General features: G+C 36.9%; 1 pseudogene; it reads right to left on the reverse strand.

Annotated features, from left to right (window-relative positions):
* Positions 1–13,200: 13,200 nt before the first annotated feature.
* Positions 13,201–14,005, reverse strand: LOC103734363 (annotated as a pseudogene).
* Positions 14,006–19,706: the final 5,701 nt, after the last annotated feature.

Below are 19,706 nucleotides of genomic sequence, written 5' to 3' on the forward strand. Positions count from 1 at the left end.
CAACAACAACAACAAAAAGTGAAGTTTCCTTTTGAAGTAGATTACAGTTAACGTAGAGACCCGCGACTGGTCAAGGTTCAAAGATTAAGAGACTGCAGAATGCTCATCCCTAAATGGCTCACCTGTGTCACACACTCTTCTCTTAAGGCCAATAATCACTAGGGAAGTGGGGATGAAACCATTTCAAGAGCCAGGCAGACATGCTGACTGACATAAGGAAATAGTGTTTTCTGAACACAACATGGCAGATGCACATAAGAACTCACAGTACTTGTGACAGCATGTGCAAGACCTGTACAAACTCCAGCAAGAGAAAACCCCAGCATGAAAAGGGAAGGTAAGCATGGTGTTCCACTTCAAGCTAAGGAGCTATTTTTATTTGATAGGTGCTGAGACTAGGAGAGCCATTTTTCTTTAGAGTGTGGTCTCTGGAATGTCAACCAAGCTAATGGACAGCACATATGGAAGACTATATGGACAGCACCATTTGGACTCCATGAATTTAGAAACAAGAGGATACAAAAATTTGTGGATAGATAATAGAGAATGGACCTGGGAGGAGTTGGAATAAGGGTGAATATGATCAATATTACAAGCATGAAGGCTCAAACAACTAATAGAAAAATTAAAGATGCAACATATTCATTGCTCTATCAGATATATGATACAAATATTTGAGTTATTTATACAAATCAATATTCATATTCCTAGGATCATCTTTGTTGGAATAAGGAATATACTACTTTCTTTTTGTGCACTACTTCTGCACCCGCTAGGACTCATGTGTTGTTACTTTGATAACAGTCATGGACTGGCAGATCAAGTCTCATCATGTTTTCTGCTCATGATCAGAGGTTCAACATTGCATCAATTAAGGGGCTATACTAGGAGTGATATTTGTGAAACAGCTTGATCAAGAAAATATGGCTTTGATTTATAAAAGTAAACAATTATTCAGAAATTTCTCCTGATCAAGATTCCTTTTCAGTCTCTTGAGTTTCTGAGTTATGCAACAAGTAATAAAAATTGAAATAGGCAATTGTTGTCAAAGTTCACAGAGGTCTAATAATCATTTTATATCTTTTTGATCATCCAATGCTCAGGACATTAACATGTTAAAAATTATATCCTGCCTTTGTCAGATGGATAGTCAGATAATTCTATCAATTTGGAGCTAGCCAATGGGATCACTTAATAATAAGGAATCAAGAGATGCAAGAGAAAAGCAAAGGGCCTTCAAGAACTCAAAAAAAAAGCAAAGATATACTTTTTTCTGATCAGAGACTCCCAGACAACAGGCTTTCTGATATCTTGACTTTAACTCAGTACCAAATATTGGGGGAAAATAAATATGAAAAATATTTAGGCTACTTAACATAAGACAGTTATTACGTGTTTTTAAAATCTCCTAGGTGGGTAATAACTTGCTACATGAGCATTTGGAAAATAATTGTGTTACAAAAATGTTTGGAGTTTTACTTGAAAGCAAATTAACTTCATTAATTTCAAACTCTAAGAGTACTAAAGAGACAGGTTTTCTTTAAATATTTAGGAAAATTGCTCTTTACCTTGGAGGAGTTATCTTAAGAAACTTAGATTTCTGGACACCTACATTTTTTCTACATTGAAATATTTATAACTTTTCTGTCAATAATATCCAGAATACTTGACATTCCATGCCATTACAATGACTAGATGAAGTGTCAGGTGTGTGGTAGTGGGTCTTTAATCCCAGTAGAGGCAGATGGATTTCTGTGACAGCAATAACAACCTGATCAACACAGTGAGTTCCAGGCCCACTGGAGCTACAGGGAGCCCTATCTAAAAAAAAATAAAACAAAAACAAAAACTCTAGACCAGTGTAATGTTCTTGGGAAATGTCAAATTAATTGAGCTTTTTTGAATTACATTGCAAAAGAATTTCAAAATTGTAATGTTCCCTGAGAAGATGTGTGTGTGTGTGTGTGTGTGTGTGTGTGTGTGTATTTTGCATACATTCCATTCCCCCAAGAAAAATTTGAATACTTTTGACAATGTTTTCTGATGGAAATGGAATGGAAACTTATTCCATGAAAATGGCCATGCATTATACCTAAGTATATATATTTTAAGATAATGTGACCTCCAACACAAAATCTGGACTTAGATCTACCACTGAATTTTACAAAGTGAACATTGAGGGTTTTTTGACACAACTGATTTATTCAGGATTTGAAGGAGTCAGAGAGTGACTTTAATAAAGGTGCATCTGACACTTTGTACATGTCAAATCTCTAAGACTTTTATTAGACTTTGATATGACATTTGGAGTGTATCACTGCTTAAAGTTTACCACATTCACCCCATTAGGAGTACAGAAAAAGTCTTCCCACCTACCCTCCTCCACCTCTTCTTTACTCTTTGAGTCAAGGATTCATTATATGGTTCTGTTGCTAAAAATATCAAACTGAAACATTCACTTTTGTAAAGGATAAATAAACCCTTTCCAAAAAATTAGCTCAGAATGCAATTTACCAACTTGTTTTCACCTACTGCTGTTTTTACAGGGAACGGGGAGCTGCTATGGCAGTCTTTCTGGCCTCAGAGCTAATTCTTATTAGGTAGAGGGTATTCTTTCCTACCCTGTGTATAACATTTAAAGATAATCATACATGTACCATATATAATTACAGAGTCATTTCAGAATCCTTTTCCTTGGGAACTTGGCCAACACTTAAATTTGTGTATTTGACAGGGATATATGACATAGTCATGAAAACTTAATGAAATAATATGATTTCCCTTAATGGTGTCCTACAACAATTTTCACTATGCTCATCAAATATACATCATTTATCTGTGATAATTCATTCATTTATAGCATAGTATAGTATAGTACAGTATAGCATAGTATAATATAGTATAGTAGGAGGACCAATATTTACATTCTAACATTTATATTTAAAGTTTGTGACCCAAAGCATTATGACATGCTGTTTTCCAATAAGGAAAATACTAAAGAAATAAAGTAGGAAAATAAACATATTCACTGAATTCTGAGGAAATAGTAGCACCATAATTATGAAACTATTAGAAATGATAACACAATTCTAAATGTGACCATCTGCAAAGATATATACACAAATGCTTCAGAGTAGAGTCTAGGAAAATGCAAATATTATAAGCCCATATTCATAATTATATGCTGATATGGATATATATATATATTATCTACTAAAATTGGTCATAATTGGCTAAAAATTATAAATTCTTTTACTAAGTTTGTTACTAAAGGGAAAAAGTAGATGAATCAATATCATTCACTGAACAAAGAATATGGTTTCAGTTGGGAAAAATAGCACAGTTCTAAAGTGAAAAGGAAAATTGTCTGAATATTAGAGGTCCAGTAAGTTCAATAAAATAGTGAAGAATCATACCATGCATGTCCCAGGGACTTGATACCTCCAAGGGGCAGGACCTGTTGCAGAGAATTGACTGTGGAGAGTTAGCCATGGAGGGATGGGCTTCTGGGTGCCATCTTGCCACTAATGGCTTGCAGGCGGAGGGAGTGGAGAGAAACATGGCCCAGATGTCTCACCGCATGGACTCGAGATGGAGTATCTACAGACCTGGGGTGAGACTGTGGGCCCAAAATGCATGGGCAAAAGTTAACAGAGACTGTGGTTGGGCACAGAAAGATCTGGAACGGCAGGCCAAGCCACACAGAACTGGGTGCTGGGTGTCAGGTGTTCCTTTCTTTGTAAGTTCGTCCATTTCCCCCCTTCCCTATACAAGATATAAAATGAAAATTCACATAAAGATATGTTATATGGTTTGTCTGATAATGCAAGAGACCCTGAGAAAACTCAGGTGACAACATGTGAAGTGCATGTTCCCAGAACAGTTGTCCACCTGCATCCCTGAGAGGTTGATTTCAGGACCTCTAAAAGTATAAAAATTTCAGATACTTTGGAACCTTAAATACAATGGTGTAAAAATAAAAATGTATATATAGCATACATGCATCTTCCTCTATTTCCCCAATCACATCTACATTATTATTGACATGCTTAATATATTGTAAATGTGATGCAAATAGTTGTCATGCTTTACTCTTTATAGAGTTGTAGCAGGAAATAGGTATATATTTCCAGTTTTTATTTGGTTTTGTGGTTAATTTAGTTATTTGGTGTAGGGAGGTACACATGCCAAGGCACAACTGTGGAGGCCAGAAGACAATTGGCACAGGGATATCCATGTACATCCTGCCAGTTGAACTCAGATAGTCAGGCTTGGCAGAAAGTGTCTTTACCCACTGAGCCATCTCATCAGCCATTGATGGCAGTTTTTTAAATTTTGTAAATACAAAACCAAACAATGTGGAAGGCCAACTCTATTGTTCCTACCATATCTCACTATATTCTCATAATAACCAAATTGAAGAAGCACTGATTTTCATTTACTTGTAAAGAAAATGAATCCTTAAATTAATGAGAAGCCTGGACTCTATATGGTGTGATCTTATGTTTTACTCTACTGTGTTGTATTATGCATACACCTCCCCTACTTGCCAGAGACAGATAAAGGAAAAATAAACACTTGTGCTTATATGCCACAACCATGCCAACCTTGCACCTTACAATCCAAATTCGTCATTCGTATTTGTAGCTTAATTCATTATAGATGAAATGATTATGGGTATTTCTCAGAATTTCAACTTTTTAAAGGCTATAAATAAAAATCATTTTATATATTCAGTTAACTTTGACTCTCAACTATCAAATGAAAGAACATTGCTAGCTAAAGTCTTTGTATTGTGATTAATCACAAAACTGTACTTAAAATAACTTTAAATAAAATGTTTCAGATGAATGATTGACTGTGAACCATGGTTGGGAAATTAAAATGCATGGTGTCACAGGAAAGAATTCTAAAAATTATACACTGTGGAAATCTATGTTGGATCTCACTTTGCTTCCTAGACCAAGAACAGCAGTTTCTGTCTTTAGATTGCTGTAATTAGCAGTGGCCTCAGTTGCTCATTTACACCTTTGGCAGTTCGGGATGGGAAATCTGACATTCACTGATGGTGTGTTATTCACACTAGCTTGGTCTTTTTCTTCCTTCTGATTCTTGTTGATAACATTCACAGCAGGCTTTTTAAAAAACTAAAGTACACTTTTCTTAAGTAAAACACTGTAACTCAGAGAACATCAGGATCCTATCAACGATCCATTCACATTTAATTGGCTACATTTGATATTTTGGTGAACTCACATAGGTAAATATTAAGAATAAAAATAAAGTAAACCAAAATAGCATGACTAAAGAATAGTTTCCTCATATGCAGTTAGTTAAACATTTCCTGAGCATGAAGATTGCTACAAGCTAAAGGGGTATTCAGACTTATATCAAAACATTAAATAAAGTATAATATACCTTGCTAAACTGATAACTTAGAAGTACTTATGCCACTATTATACCTTTTGTAAAATGATTTATTTCTCAAACTAATTTCTAGTGTGACTTATCACACGGTATTCACATTCTGAAAAGTAAGGTGTCAAGTCTTTCCCTACTGTAATAATTTTTGAGACAGGGTGTTATGTAACCGGCTTGGCCTCAGTCTTTCTGTGACTCAAGGATGACCTTAAGCTTTTGATCTACCTGCTGCTATAAACATATAGAGATAAAGGAAATTCCGTTTCTATTTTTTTTTTCATTTCATCTCCTCAATAGATTGGATGGTATCTGTTTCAAGTTGAGAATGCTAAGTTGCTTTAGTTAGTCTGCCAGTTTAAATCCTAATCTTTCTCCTCCAATAATCCATGCACACAAGAAATAAAATTCATTTTAAGGGTGTCATAATTTTCACTTAGAAAAATATGCATCAGTATGGATTAATATGTACTTATTGAACATGTACATTTAATGTTTCCTGTCTGCTTCATGACTACCACTGATAACTATCACCATTTACTATTCCTGTCCTGTTAAAATGAGCATATATGTCTATTTCATGTCACAATTTGTTGTCTGTAATAAGCATAACAATTATTTTTGTTTTGGAATGTACAAAATTTCAAAAGAGTAAAAATTGCAGAGATGGCTTCTCAAAAGTAAAGGACTTCTTAATATCGGGGTGTATTGAATCTAGGATATGGATTATAGCACAAGAAGAAAGAACATCTGTGGTATCCTTAGTAGCTGGTACACTGGAGACTTATTTTCTTGGTATAGTTATGAAGAATGGGTGTTTCCTTGCCCTAGATCACAAAGACACTCAAACTTTCACTAGAAGGAAAAAATAAACATTAAGCATTGATTGTTGTTCTAATTCTATATATTTTTCATCTTTGTACAACTGAAGTAAGAAACCATTTCAACTTTGTGTAGGAATGACTTCTTAAATGAAAAGAATCTGAACTAATGACTTTTTTTTTAACTTTAAAAAAAAATTATTCATTATTTTTATTTTATGTGTATCTGTGTATTGCATGCATGTGGGTAAGTGTACCCACATCATCCAATGGCCACAGAGGACAGAAGAGGCTGTCAGATCCCCTGGGACTGGAGTTATGGACAGTTGTTAGCTGTCATTTGGGTGCTGGGATTCAACCCAGATCTTCTGCAAGAACAACCGGTGTTCTTAACCACTGAGCCATCTCTCCTGGCCCTGAACTAATGATTTTTAATTACCCTTGTCAAACTCATTGAGCCATGATGTGCTCTTGTGGCCTGGGAACCTGATCTTCCTTCCTGGGAACCTCTATTTGCTACTCTAACCCATGATAGGGAATAAATATGCTTGAGAATTTAACATATCAGAACACTGAAAGATAATGAACATCTTAATGAAAACAATGAAGACTGGAAAGAACACTTGTCATGGTGTGTATGAGATATTCTAGAATCAGGGAGGAAAAGGCAAGACTGCCAGATACTTGATGACCCCTTTAACTTGACGCATTAAATTAACTGTCTTAATAGTGGAGTTACAAATCTTCAAGACTGCCAGATAAGGGAAAATTCAAGTTTTCCTTCCCATAATAGAAGCTGGCGAAATGATTTTTGAATAAAATTATGAGTGAGGCCTGACTCACGAGCACAGTCCCAAGGTACAGTTTCAAGAGATATCTGGGAGAATGGGTGTCCTCTGAGTTCAGACTCCTTGTTGGTTTATGTTCAGACTCCTTTCTAAAATAACCAAAGATAAGAGATAGGCTGTTTTTGTTTTTTGTTTTTTTAATTTTTGTTGTTTTGTTTTGTTTTTTCATTAACTAATATTGCATGGTAACAATGTACATTATACCATTTATTTTATTGCACTTCTTGGAACCCCCTCAAACGTAGTCTCTGATATTATTACAATTGATAGGTGGTATTGTTATCTTTTGATATGAATAAAAATCTGAGAATTAGAAGAGATATTTAGTTTCACAGAAGCAGAAAGTAGCTGAAAAGAGCTGATGCTTTAAAAAGTGATGGAATCCTGACAAGCAATCACAGAAAAGGTTCTATTTTGACTGAACTCAAGATATGTGGACAACAAGCTTTTGAAAGGCAGTTCAAAAAGTAACAAAGGCTAGGGACAAGTCCAGTGCACAGTTGGAAAATAATGAAGAGGACTGAGAAGCCCTGAAATCCCCCAAAATCTAGATATAATTTATGTGTGAGCTGCAAGAAAAGCAGCAAATGCAAAAAAATTAAAGCATGGTTGCCATAGGAGAGGTTTTCAGAATAAACCTACGAGAGCCATTAAGCTAAGCATGGAGGACATAAACCAACAATGAGACTCCATGGATCCCTATGGAAAACATGAGGACTGAACTTAATGTAATCTGTGGTTTTAGATTATGGCATTTACAACTGTAGTTTTATTTATTTTGTCCACCTGCTGTTTGGTTGTGCTTGGGAAATAAAAGAAAAACACACAGCATGAAAAGGCTTATGTACCCAACACTTTGACTTCAGGCATATAAAGTAAGAAAAAATTCAAGTTTTATCTCAGTTCCTTCTTCTCTAGAAGTGAACAGATATTAACAGTTTAAAGATTAATGAAGAAAATAAAACTGCTGAACAGAGATTTCATCACTAATATTGACAAAATGAATGAAGAAAAAGTGTATTGTCACTATATATTAAAACCTCCTAGATTTCTGTGAACATCAATTGTCACTGCCTCATGTAACCATATGAATTTAAATTTGTATTTAATATGAGCAAATAAAAATAATACTAAATCTCTCACATATACTATCTTTATAATCAAGGCCTCTTCTACTGGAAAAGATGCCTCACCAGAAATTCGAGGCTCGGTGCAGTTAACTTCACTAGAGTCTTCCTACATATCTCCACACCAGCTCTTAAGATCTCCTTCTTAATCAGTATTCACACTTTCACAGGAGTTACTCTGTGAGGCTACAAGTTCTAATTTTACCTCAGACAGTTACAGGATTGAGTTCTATATTTGATTTTCAGCAGTCTTAGACAGGTGGCTTTAGGATATAAGGTTTTCTTTCTAGGCACATATAAATACATGCAAATTAATTATGGATTGCTTCAGTTAGGAATTGGGGTCTTGAAGTAATATTGTCCTACCTTTCCATAGAAGAACAAAATTAGGAGCAAGCAACGAACTCATGATATCTCTTGGGTTGCCTAAAATATTTGACTGCATTATATATTCAATTACTCTTCGTGCATCGTGTAAGTGATTAATATGTGTAGTCAACTGTGAAACTGTCATTATAAACCTCCCTTGATAAGTTACTCTACAGAATAAACTCTGTTCTTCAAAACTAGAAACAAAAATTACTAGCATGTTTGAAAATAATCAGATAGCCAATTTCCCAATCACCAAACTAATAAAATATATGTATAAAATTCTATACCTAAAGAATTACTTTAAATACCAAACTATGTATAAGCTATGGTTCTCTACAAAAATAGAAAGAATAAGTAGAGTGTATTTGTTTCTGTGTATATATTTGTTATTAGAAAATGGCTCACAAAAATATGGATTCTGATAATTTATATGATCTGCAGAGTACAATTCAGAGTACCTCAATACCTAGGAAAACTGTACCAGATTTAGTCTTAAGGCTTAAGCATTAGAATGTTGATGGAATAAGTCCAATTTCAAGTGTGGAAGATACACATTCAGCTTCTGCAATCAAGAGGAGACAGAGCAAGTTCCCTTCTTCCTTCCATGCCTGACGCTAGGCATGCTAAGTTGCTCAACTCAGTGCACCAATTCAAAACTTAATCTTTTCCTAAATATTCTTATTGTTAAACCAGGAAGTAAGATTCATCCAAACAACTGAGTACTTGATCACCCCTTTAACTTGACACATTAAATTAACTGTCTTTAATAGTGGAATTTCAAATCTTCAATAACCACACTTAACTGCTGCTTTTGAGGATAACACAGTTATAGAAACATTACTACCAAAGAGAATAGGAAGGTGGAAGGGCTGGTGGGTGGGTCAACTCTCTCAGATTTATTCTTTAATAAATACACTTCTTTTGTAGAAGTCTGTTTCCTCTTTTGACTTTTAGCTTTCTATTTCCTTACACTGAGCACTAGGATAAAATCATGTGCCACCAAGCCTGTCTCTAAAATATATTTTATTTTTAAAATGTTTATTTATTTTTTTATGTGCATAATTGTATTGCTTGAATGTGTGTAAGTGTGCCCGTGTCATTCTGTGCCCAGGGAGGACAGAAGAAGGCATAGAATCACCTTAAACTGGAGTTATGGGTAGTTGTTAGCTGTTATGTGGGTGCTGAGAATCAAACCCGTTTCCTCTGCCAGAACATTCAGTGCTCTTAACTGCTGAGCTATATCCCCAGCCCCTAGAATGCATTTGAAAATCATCACATTAAGGCCAAAATGAATCTATTCAGTCTATCTTGAGTCACTCCCTTAAAGATCAACTCTTCCCTCCCCAGCAATAATCATCTGTCAATAGATTATAGACTGAGTTTGGGGCCTCTTGCCAATTTCCTCAGTTCTATGCTGTGTTTTTGTATGACTGAATTTTCTTGGCTCTTGTGCATGCTAACACCATTTTTGTAAATTCATATGGGCAAGTTTCCAGAGGCCTGTAAGACTGTTTCCTTATGATCATCCACCAACCCAGGCTTTTACAACCTTTCTGCTTCCTCTTCTGCAATGGTTCCTAAAACATGAGTGGGGTGAGGTTTAATTTACTAGTCCTATCCAAGGACATACACTTGGCAGTCTCTTATTCTCTACACTTTGGACAATTGTGGTCTGTCAGCATCACACAATGTGGCATGAGGAAGCTTCACTGGTGAGTTAGGAAATGAGTTAGTATTCTCTCTTTCTCGTGTTCCACTATGTTTCTTGAGCCTTATTCATAGGGGTTCCATTGCAGATGTGTCACTTAAGGCTGGGAATCTCTCAGACATATAGTGTCTGTGTGTGAGTAGCTGTGGAACTAATAATCTTCCTTTGTTGCAAAACAAAGCTTCTTTGATGAGTGGTGAAGAGTATACTTGTCTGTAACTATAAGGATCCATATTTAGCATAGACTTAAGAAATTTCATTTGTCTAAGGATATGACATAGATACCTTTTTCTGTATGATCTATGACCTCTCTAGCCATGTGTATTTGGCTATGTTTACAGTGCCACCCATGAGTTTTCCTACCATTGAGAGGGCCTTGAATCCAATTGATTACCCTCAAGATAAAAGTGCCACTAATGCACCAATATAGTTTTCTGTGCTGGTCATTGTTGTGCTTATTAGACTTTAAAGCTGAGGTTGAAATATTGATCGATTTTCTCCCTTAGCAGCTTGCACAGTATCTTCTAAAACTATGAGAGCTAGTCCTTAGGGAAAAAACTCCCAGATCAATTCCAATTCTGTTTCTCCGAGACCTGTGTTAGAAGTATATCCTGTCTTTAGAAATAAAGTTTTACCTCTGAGTGTTGAGAGGCAGTCAAGGGCTATGGCAATAGCCCTTGTTAATTTGGGAGTCTCTTGGGGTCCTGACCAACAACTCAAAGGTGCTTTCTTCTGTCTGGCACTGTTATTCTTGTTATACAGCCTTCAGGTATAGACACGCACTGATGTTCAGACATTGTTATGTATATTTTTCTGTAGGTCTTTGAGATAATACATTACCTTCAGGTTTTTCACACGCCCTAAGCATTAATTATCTCTCTGCTCTCTATCTAACCTTCCTCCTCCTTCCCTAGTTAAATTTTTCTTATTTTCTAATCTGTTGTTTTAAACTTGTCATATGTTCACTGAACGTTACCTAATTGAATTGAAATTCAGGTGGAAAAACAAGTGTGAAATATCACCATGTACCTACAAAAGCACAGAGATGGAACCTGCTTTATAGTAAAGTATGACCCAACTTGGGCATAAATCAGGATAAATTAAAAGATGTAGAAGAAACCTGGGGATGAAAGAACAGAATGGAGCTCAATTATAATTGTAGGTGTAGCATAAGTTCATTAAAGGCCACTGAAATTTATAACATGAAAAACAAAATAAGGAACAAATAAAATGAATGTAAACTATGATTTTTCATTTTCTTTATTGCTATTTTACATAATATCAAGTTATTTAAATTTTCAAAATTCAAGTTTGAAAGTAATGTTTTAATCATCTTTCTTTAGATTGCTGATAATCACTGCATCATTATTGATATTTTTAACCAAATTGCTCTAAGCAAAGCTTATTTACTGATGTAGGAAAAGGGAATTTTTTTGTAAATTTTTTACTGGATTTTTGTGTATTTCATAGACAATATTTTAGTCATCTTTATACTCCCTTCCCCACTGGCACCCTCCCTTAATCCCTTCCCAGTTAATTTCATACATTATCCTTATGTTGTTTTTTTGGGGTTTTTTTTGTTTTTTGTTTTTTGTTTTTACCATTGGTAATATTATACAGTTTAAAAGTCAAATTGTGACGGTTCTTAAAGTATGAACCTTTCCTGGATCTACAATTTTTAAAAAATCTATATATTTTTATATTTCTTGGTGTCTGGTTCATCTCTGTGTTAGCTCTACACTCAGGCATGTGATGCAAACTTTATGTGCAATGATATTCCATCTTTCCACCATTTTCAGATCACAGATTTGTGTCTGGACCTATCCCAATCCATAATTCTACTGCTGATAAGGAAATAAAATGACTATCATTTTTCCATTTCATTAATTCAAAAATGCTGGTGTTTTTAGGTGAGAGGAGAAAATCTTTTCAGCCAATGCGTGAAGTGTTGTAAGAATGAAACACAGCAGAAGTAAGCAGAACAAGGCCATCAAAGAGAAGCTAGAAAGAATGAGAAGAGCCGTTTTTGTCCTCAGTGTCATAAGGACAAGTCATGCTTGAAACAATTCTCCTCATTGAAATCAACTAAATTTGCAAATTACGTCTTTCTTTCTTCAGTTTACATTTCCTCCATCTCCACTCCCTTCTGACTCTACCCCGAACTTCATGACCTCTATTTTTTTTCTTTTTTAAATTGACTGCTTTAGCATACATTTTATTTTATTTTATTTCATTTTATTTATAAAATGCAAGAGTACATTGTTGAGTAGAAGGCTAAAGGAAGGAAAACCTTTTTTGAAGTGAAGTCTCCAACCCCTATCCCTAAGACTGTAACATCTCTCTATATGGAGTTGCATTTTTTTAAAAAAGAAACAAACTAAAATAAACAAAACCCAGCAAACATGAAACTTACAACCTGGGCTTCATCCCTCTCCCAATGCCTACCTTACATAGCTCCTGCTCAGGGGTCCCGTAGCTCCATATGTGAGCTGTGCCCCCCTTGTCCCAACTACCTTCTCACTCACAATGGTTTGTTATCACTTTCTCCCTTTCCCCTGCTCCTTTGCACTGCTGGGATCCTTTTTGAAAACTTGGTCCCTTGCCCAGTGTCTGGGAAACCACGCAAACAAAACACAGGCACACAGAAAAGCACTGCACATTCTCTTCCTTTGGGAAACAAAAAGGATGTCTGATCCTACTGATATCCCACCACTGCTTAAGGGTGGGGGCTTAAGGTACTAATGGACAGAGTCTAGTGGAAATCCTGGAGCGGGCCATCCAGCAGGATGGGGTCAAGAGAGAGCTTCTTAGTCTGCAAGAGGGATCATAAGGGGACTTTTAGGGAATGGCCCGCACAGTCAGTGGATGTTTAAGAGAGCAAGCAGTGGGGGATGGTTGCTGCCCACTCAGATCTGTTCTTTGTGCTTCATGTGGGCCAGCTTCACATTGTCCGCCACAGTGGAGGTGGGGGCGGCTCCAGGTGGCAACCAATCATAAGCTGGTACACAAAGACACCGGCAATTGAGCTCAGAAGTGGAGAGACATAGGTACCCACCACCTGTGTCTGCCAGTTGTAAAGACTTCTGAGCCCCAGCCATCCGGGGCAGTGAAAAGACAAGGGCAGAAATGACAGCATAGCCCATGTAGGTGCCAGGGACCAGGACAAGACCCACAGTGAAGACCTCCAGGCCACGGGGACAGGGTTGTTGTAGGGGTTAAAAATGGCCAGCACACACACAATGAGGGAGGCTGTGTCTATAAACTGATGAAACAAGACACTGTCGTGTCCAAGTGTCCAGAGGGTAGGTAGCAAAGATGTCATCTGTGCCATTGGGGTGGGAGACGATAAGTTCGTTATTGGCAAAGCCCCAGATTGCATCATAGTACAGCCCCAAAACAATACCAGCACTCAAATATGCTCCCAATGTCTGAGCCAGCACATAGATGGGCAGCTTGATGGAGGGCTCACGTGCCAGGAAACACATGGCAAAGTTCATTGCAGGGTTCAGGTGAGCTCCAGCCACCTAGCCGACCACCAGGATGGCAGGATAACAGCAAAACCAAAGGCCAAGCTGATCGTGAGAAAACCACCATGGGTGTCCCTACTAAGCACCACCTGGGCCACGGAGCCACATCAAAACATCACGAGAATGAGGGTCCCCAGGCACTCACCAGTGCCTGGCAAAGCCACTGGTAGCAGACGTGCAGCATTGATGAACCACAGCATTCATAGCTCCTTCTGTCTAGCCATGGCAGGAGCAGGTGGAGGCAGTCAGACCGGCACTAGTGCTGTGGGCACGGTGACCTCTATTATTTTTTTAAGGGCTTACCTTGTCTAATTTTTGTCTGTCAATGCACTTTGGTGTGGGTCTTCTCTCTGGAGCCTGGTCAACCTTGGGCTCTGTAGCTTCTGAGGCCCCTGAAGGTCAAGGAAGTTACTGGAATGAGCTGAGGCCCAGCATGGTTATGGGTTTGGGGTTTTCTTATGCTTCACCCAAGCTTCCCTCTCTGCCTTATCTTAGAGGAAGCCCTGGGCTCTCAAGGGATGGATGCCATCTTTGGGAAAGGCTGAGCAGATACCCAAAGCAGGCATCCATCCCACCCAGCAGTCCCTCCCCTGAGGGCTATGGGGAAGGACTGAGGACTCACTCCGTATCCAGTGGCCAAGACTCCCAGCTTGGTCAATGCCTCCCTGCCAACCACCCGACACCTTCTTACTTTTACTATTGTTCATTTTGGTTTTCTGAGACATGGGTCTCACTGTATGGCCTCGGTTGGCCTGGAACTCACTTTGTAGACCAGGCTGGCCTCAAAGCTCACAGAGATCCGCCTGCTCTGCCTCCCAAGTGCCGGGATTACAGGTGTGTGCCACCACGCCTGGCCCAATTATTGATTTCTAAACTAATAGGTTTAGATTCTCAATTTATTTTGAGATTTTAATTCTTTTTCAGTTTTACTTATTGACTTCATTATATATTGACATTAAAACTCCCATGGACATTGACTGCAGTGATATTCTGAGATTTTTATTGAAATTTAAATATTATTTATTATAAAATTAAGAATAGGTTCTGTGATAAATATCAATGCAGCGCAGTGGAGGTGACTTGGATGACATACACATGTGAACTTTAAATATATTCTAATGCTTGATCTCACTGCAAGTTTTCCTCTGCCAATTAAATGATTCATTCATTTGCAGGATCTGAGGTTTCCTTACTGTTCAATTTCAGGGAATTAATGTGATTCATTGAGAATATCATTGATGAAAACCTTTAGGCAAAATTGCTGAAAGCAGACATTTGCACAGATTTTTCACTTATGAATACATGTCTAGAAATAAGGTGAATGAAAAGTAGCTTGGAGAATTGATTACTTACCTAACATGTTCCAAATTTTTACATATTGGTTGCTGGGATTTTGTAGGTCATGTAACATTCATCCATCTGCCAATTAAATACATTTTACTCAGTGGTTCTTCAACTATTATCAGAATTAAGTAAAGGTATTACATAACACTTTCCATCTTACAGGAAAATTAAAAACACGTGAATAATACAGCATATACAAGATGAATTTTTTAATCAATAGTATTTTTATGCACTTGAAAACTATTCATTTTTAAGATTGGCCTAAGAATTTTTCTCCTGTAATTCTCAACTTGTTTTAGAAAGACAAAAGTAATTGACAAAATAATGGAGTGCCTTCTCAGACCTAACAGTGATAATTACTTTGTGCAAAATAACTGTTCCTATTAAAATATGTCCTTTAGGTAAGGGCTAATCATGGAATGAAAGACAAAGTGTATCAACAACTACTCACACACTTTATGAATTTAAAACATAGCTATGGTAATGCATTTGAATTTTATCATTACAACTTACAAATTAAAAAAAAAATTATTGATAATATCCTGAGGCATTTTGCCTTTTCCAGTGCATATTCCCAGCACTGTCATTTTATCAATAAAACAAAATAAAATATATATCTCATATCCTTCCTTGACTAGCCAGTACATATACACAATCTCTAAAACTTTCTTTTAGTACAATTCAGAACGTAAACCGTGATCTCTACCCCATCCTCGTCCAATAAGAAGGGAATGCACAACCTCACCCTGACCCCTGGTCTTCCCTATCCTAGTTTTCCTTACACACTGCGGACTCAGTTAATCATAGTATAACTTCAAATATTATCCACATCTATGCCTACCTACAAGAAAATCTGCCCGCTTGTCTCTCTTCACTCATGTTCCTCTCCATTTGTTTTGTGATTCAAACATTCTTTATGATCTTTGTCTTTTCAATACAGCATTTCCTACTGAAATTAAGGAACTTGGAGTCTGTAAAGAAAATATCAACCTTAGTTCTCTCAGGAAAATCCATCTTCAAGACAGTAAGTATGTATATCAGTGTTGGCTATGGGACAGGAGCTGTTTTATTTTATGTGAAGTAGGTCATTTAATTTTAACAACTACATGACAAGTATGTTGATTGAAAGCCCATTTTTAACAATAATAATATTAAGGTTCTGAGAAAAAATAAAAAAACAAGACTAAATCAACAAACCCACGGTTGAAACTGAGACATCAGTCTGCTAAATATATTCTTATCAGTCCTTTATGATATTTCTCAAAATGACAAGTCATACTGCCCAAGAAATAAATTTGTGAGTGCTCTGATTTATGATAAATGATTACTTAAATACTAATTTCCTGATTGATATTTGCAGGAATGTCAACTGGAAAAAAAGAGGAAAGGAAAGCAGGGAAATCTGCTACAAAAATGCACGTCATTATGAAAATATTTACTTCTGAGCTGTTTATCACCTTCAGAGCTGCCTATTAGGGCTTGGGTGTTTGCTACGATTTTGGAAGCAAAACATAAAATATTTAGTTGTTTTGTACTACTTATTTTCTTTCTATTGTTATGTACAATGATAGTGTCATATTCGATATGTTATTCACAGTAAACATGTCTAGTATATTCTCATGGCTGTCAAACTACTTCATCCTGTCCACATTCCAACACTTAGATCAAGTATACTTGGAAATACATATGGAAAGAGATAAAGACTAATGAGGTTTTCCATGTGTATTTCCATAGTGCTTTGTTCAATTTTCAAAATATTTGCTGCTGTAATAGTATTTAGCATTTAGTTAAGGTTAAGTATGTTTTTCTTTGTTTAAATATCATATACAGCATGTAAATTCAAATATCATATACATATTGTTCATACGTGTGTATGTTTCAATATTCATAGTTAATTTTTCCAAAACTCCCTTGGACACCAAAATCTGAAAATGTTCAAGTGTTCATAGTAAATCCCATTATATTTGACCATAAGCCACATGCATACCCCGTATGCATGAAGTTAATCATGATTAGATTCTTTAATATAGATAATTAATGTAGCATAGATTCCTTGAAAATAGCTGATGTATCATATAGTATTTTATAGGAGAATCAGGAGATAAAAGTCAAAGTCCAAATATAAACAATGTAGCCACTTTAATTTTTTATTTTTTTTAATTGAGCTTTTTAAATTTGATATATTTCCCACTCAAATCCAGACCCCCTCCCCCATCCACACCTCCCCCATCTTCCCAATGAATCCCATGCACTCTGCCATACATGCTGAGTCCTATTCATTCAGGTGTTTGTACCCAAATGTCCTTCGGTGTAAATGTGTTCACTGGAGTCTGGTCAGCCCATCCAGTAGTTGTATGTAAGTCATACTCTCCCCCACCCAGCAGCAATCAGCCTCAAATAGTTCTCAATCTTGCTGGCCTGCCACCTATTTCTCACCTTCTGTTTGGGCCCTTGTCTAATTGAGCTGACATGGATCCTAGGCTCATTGGCAATGCTGCCACAGGCTCACATATTCAAGCCTCCAGTGGCCTGGAAGTCTCCACCTCCCTGTGTTCATGAACCAGCCCTGGCTCTTACAATCTTTCTGCCTCCTCTTCTGCAATGGTCCCTGAGCTGTGGATGGGTGAGATTCCATATAGGAATCCCAAGTAACACAAACACAGAAAAGCAAAGTATGTTTCTTTTCCCCTTGTTTGTGGATTGTAGCACCAATCCCTTATATGTGAGTATAGAAATTCTGAAGTAACACCAGGAGCCAGGTAAAGACAAAGGATACATGGAGGTAAAGGAAAAGAAACAACCTGAAATGGAACAGAAAGTAAGGAACAGATGTTACCTGAGAGAGGTGGAAAAAGTGGGAATAATTGGCAGGGAGGAGAGGAAGGAAGTACATTCCAGGGACCACAGTGTAAATGGGGGAGGAGTGAATTCAGGAGAGGAAAGATGGTGGGAGGCAGCAGGTACTGGGGGGAGGGTGAGGATAATGGGGGCACTGTGACTAAGGAAGGAGGGAGGGAGGACAGATAGGAGAAAGAAGAGTGCAGACGAATGAATCTCTGGGGGCTAGGAAACCTAGAGGGAAAAGTGATGCCCGAAAAACCCTATGAGCAATGCTCATAGAGTGTCTGAACATTAATGCATATGCATACCTAGGAGCTGCTTGGCAGGGAACACAGTGCCTGATAGAAGAGACCTCAAAGAAGCCTCTTTTTGCATTAGTTGGAGGCTAGTGCAGAATTACACATCTGGTTAGGCACAGAGACTATACATGTAAGAGATGCCCAGTACTAGGTGACACATTTGCAGTCGAATCTTTACAACTAAGGCTCATGGAACAGAGCGGAATAAGAGGTAGAGAGAGACTGAATTCACCCCTCAATTCTCACCATTGAGACTTTCATGTACATCAGCTTTCAATGCACACAGGCCACAACTGGCCAAGTTTTGGAGAATAAGAGACACCTTATTAAAAAACAATATTTTTGTTTCAGGGCTGGAGAAATTGCTCAGCAGTTAAGAGCACTGGTGGTTCTTGCAGAAGACAAAGGTTGTTTTTGCAGAAGACCCGGGTTTGAATCCCAGCACCCACATGGCAGCTAACCATTGTCCTTAACTCCAGCTCCAGGGATCTGACAGCTTCTTTTGTCCTCCGCGGGCATTGCACCACACAGGTGCACTTACCTACATGCAAGCAATATACTCATACACATAAAATAAAAATAATAAGTAAAATATTTAAAAAATATTTTCAATTTTTATTTAGTTTGATCCATAAATGAGGAACTCAAAGATATGTAGAACCTGATTCATATATATGACATATTCACACAGGAATGAATACCAGATATCTGAATTCTAGTTTGTGCTTAGCCATCAGTAGTCCTTTATAGTCTACTCAATATACAAGCATTGCTTTGGTTAAACTGAAAATAAATTATAGTTTCCTCTTAATAAGGCAGTATAAATAGAGTGCTTATTTCAGCATTATTCTATATACCTGTTCAATGCTTTTCATTATTTTTTGTTAGTATAGGCATTCAATCATTTTTAAAATGCAAGGTGATGCTAGGGAAATGTTCCATAAAGGCTGTAAACATTGTCAATACCCTTGTTTACAATATTTACTTGCTTTTATTATTTAAGTTTAAACAATATCTGCTTCTATGTCAAATACTGGAGCTATATAAGGAGGAAAGGGAAACATTTGCTGATATAATGTATTTGAGAGATGGGCAAGTAGGCACACTATAAATATTTCAGGTGCTCTTTCCACTATGTTTAAAATTTTGAACTGTCAACCCCAAGCTTCTTCTAAATTATAAAGTTGATTCTGTAGCTTGTTGACTGAGATAATGTTCAAAATACATTATGTAAAATTCTCAAAAGAATCAATAAAAATATTATTAAAAAATAGCTAAATAAAGTGTTTCTAAGTGTTGACTTTTCTCAGAATGAAATTCCAGATCCTAAAGAGAAGATGAATATATTACACTGACTTTTGGAAGTCGGCCACTTTTGCACAGAAAAGGAAAAACAAAAAG

This window comes from Nannospalax galili, unplaced genomic scaffold (genome assembly GCF_000622305.1).
Source record: "Nannospalax galili isolate Female #2095 unplaced genomic scaffold, S.galili_v1.0 scaffold433, whole genome shotgun sequence".
Lineage (NCBI taxonomy): Eukaryota > Metazoa > Chordata > Mammalia > Rodentia > Spalacidae > Nannospalax > Nannospalax galili.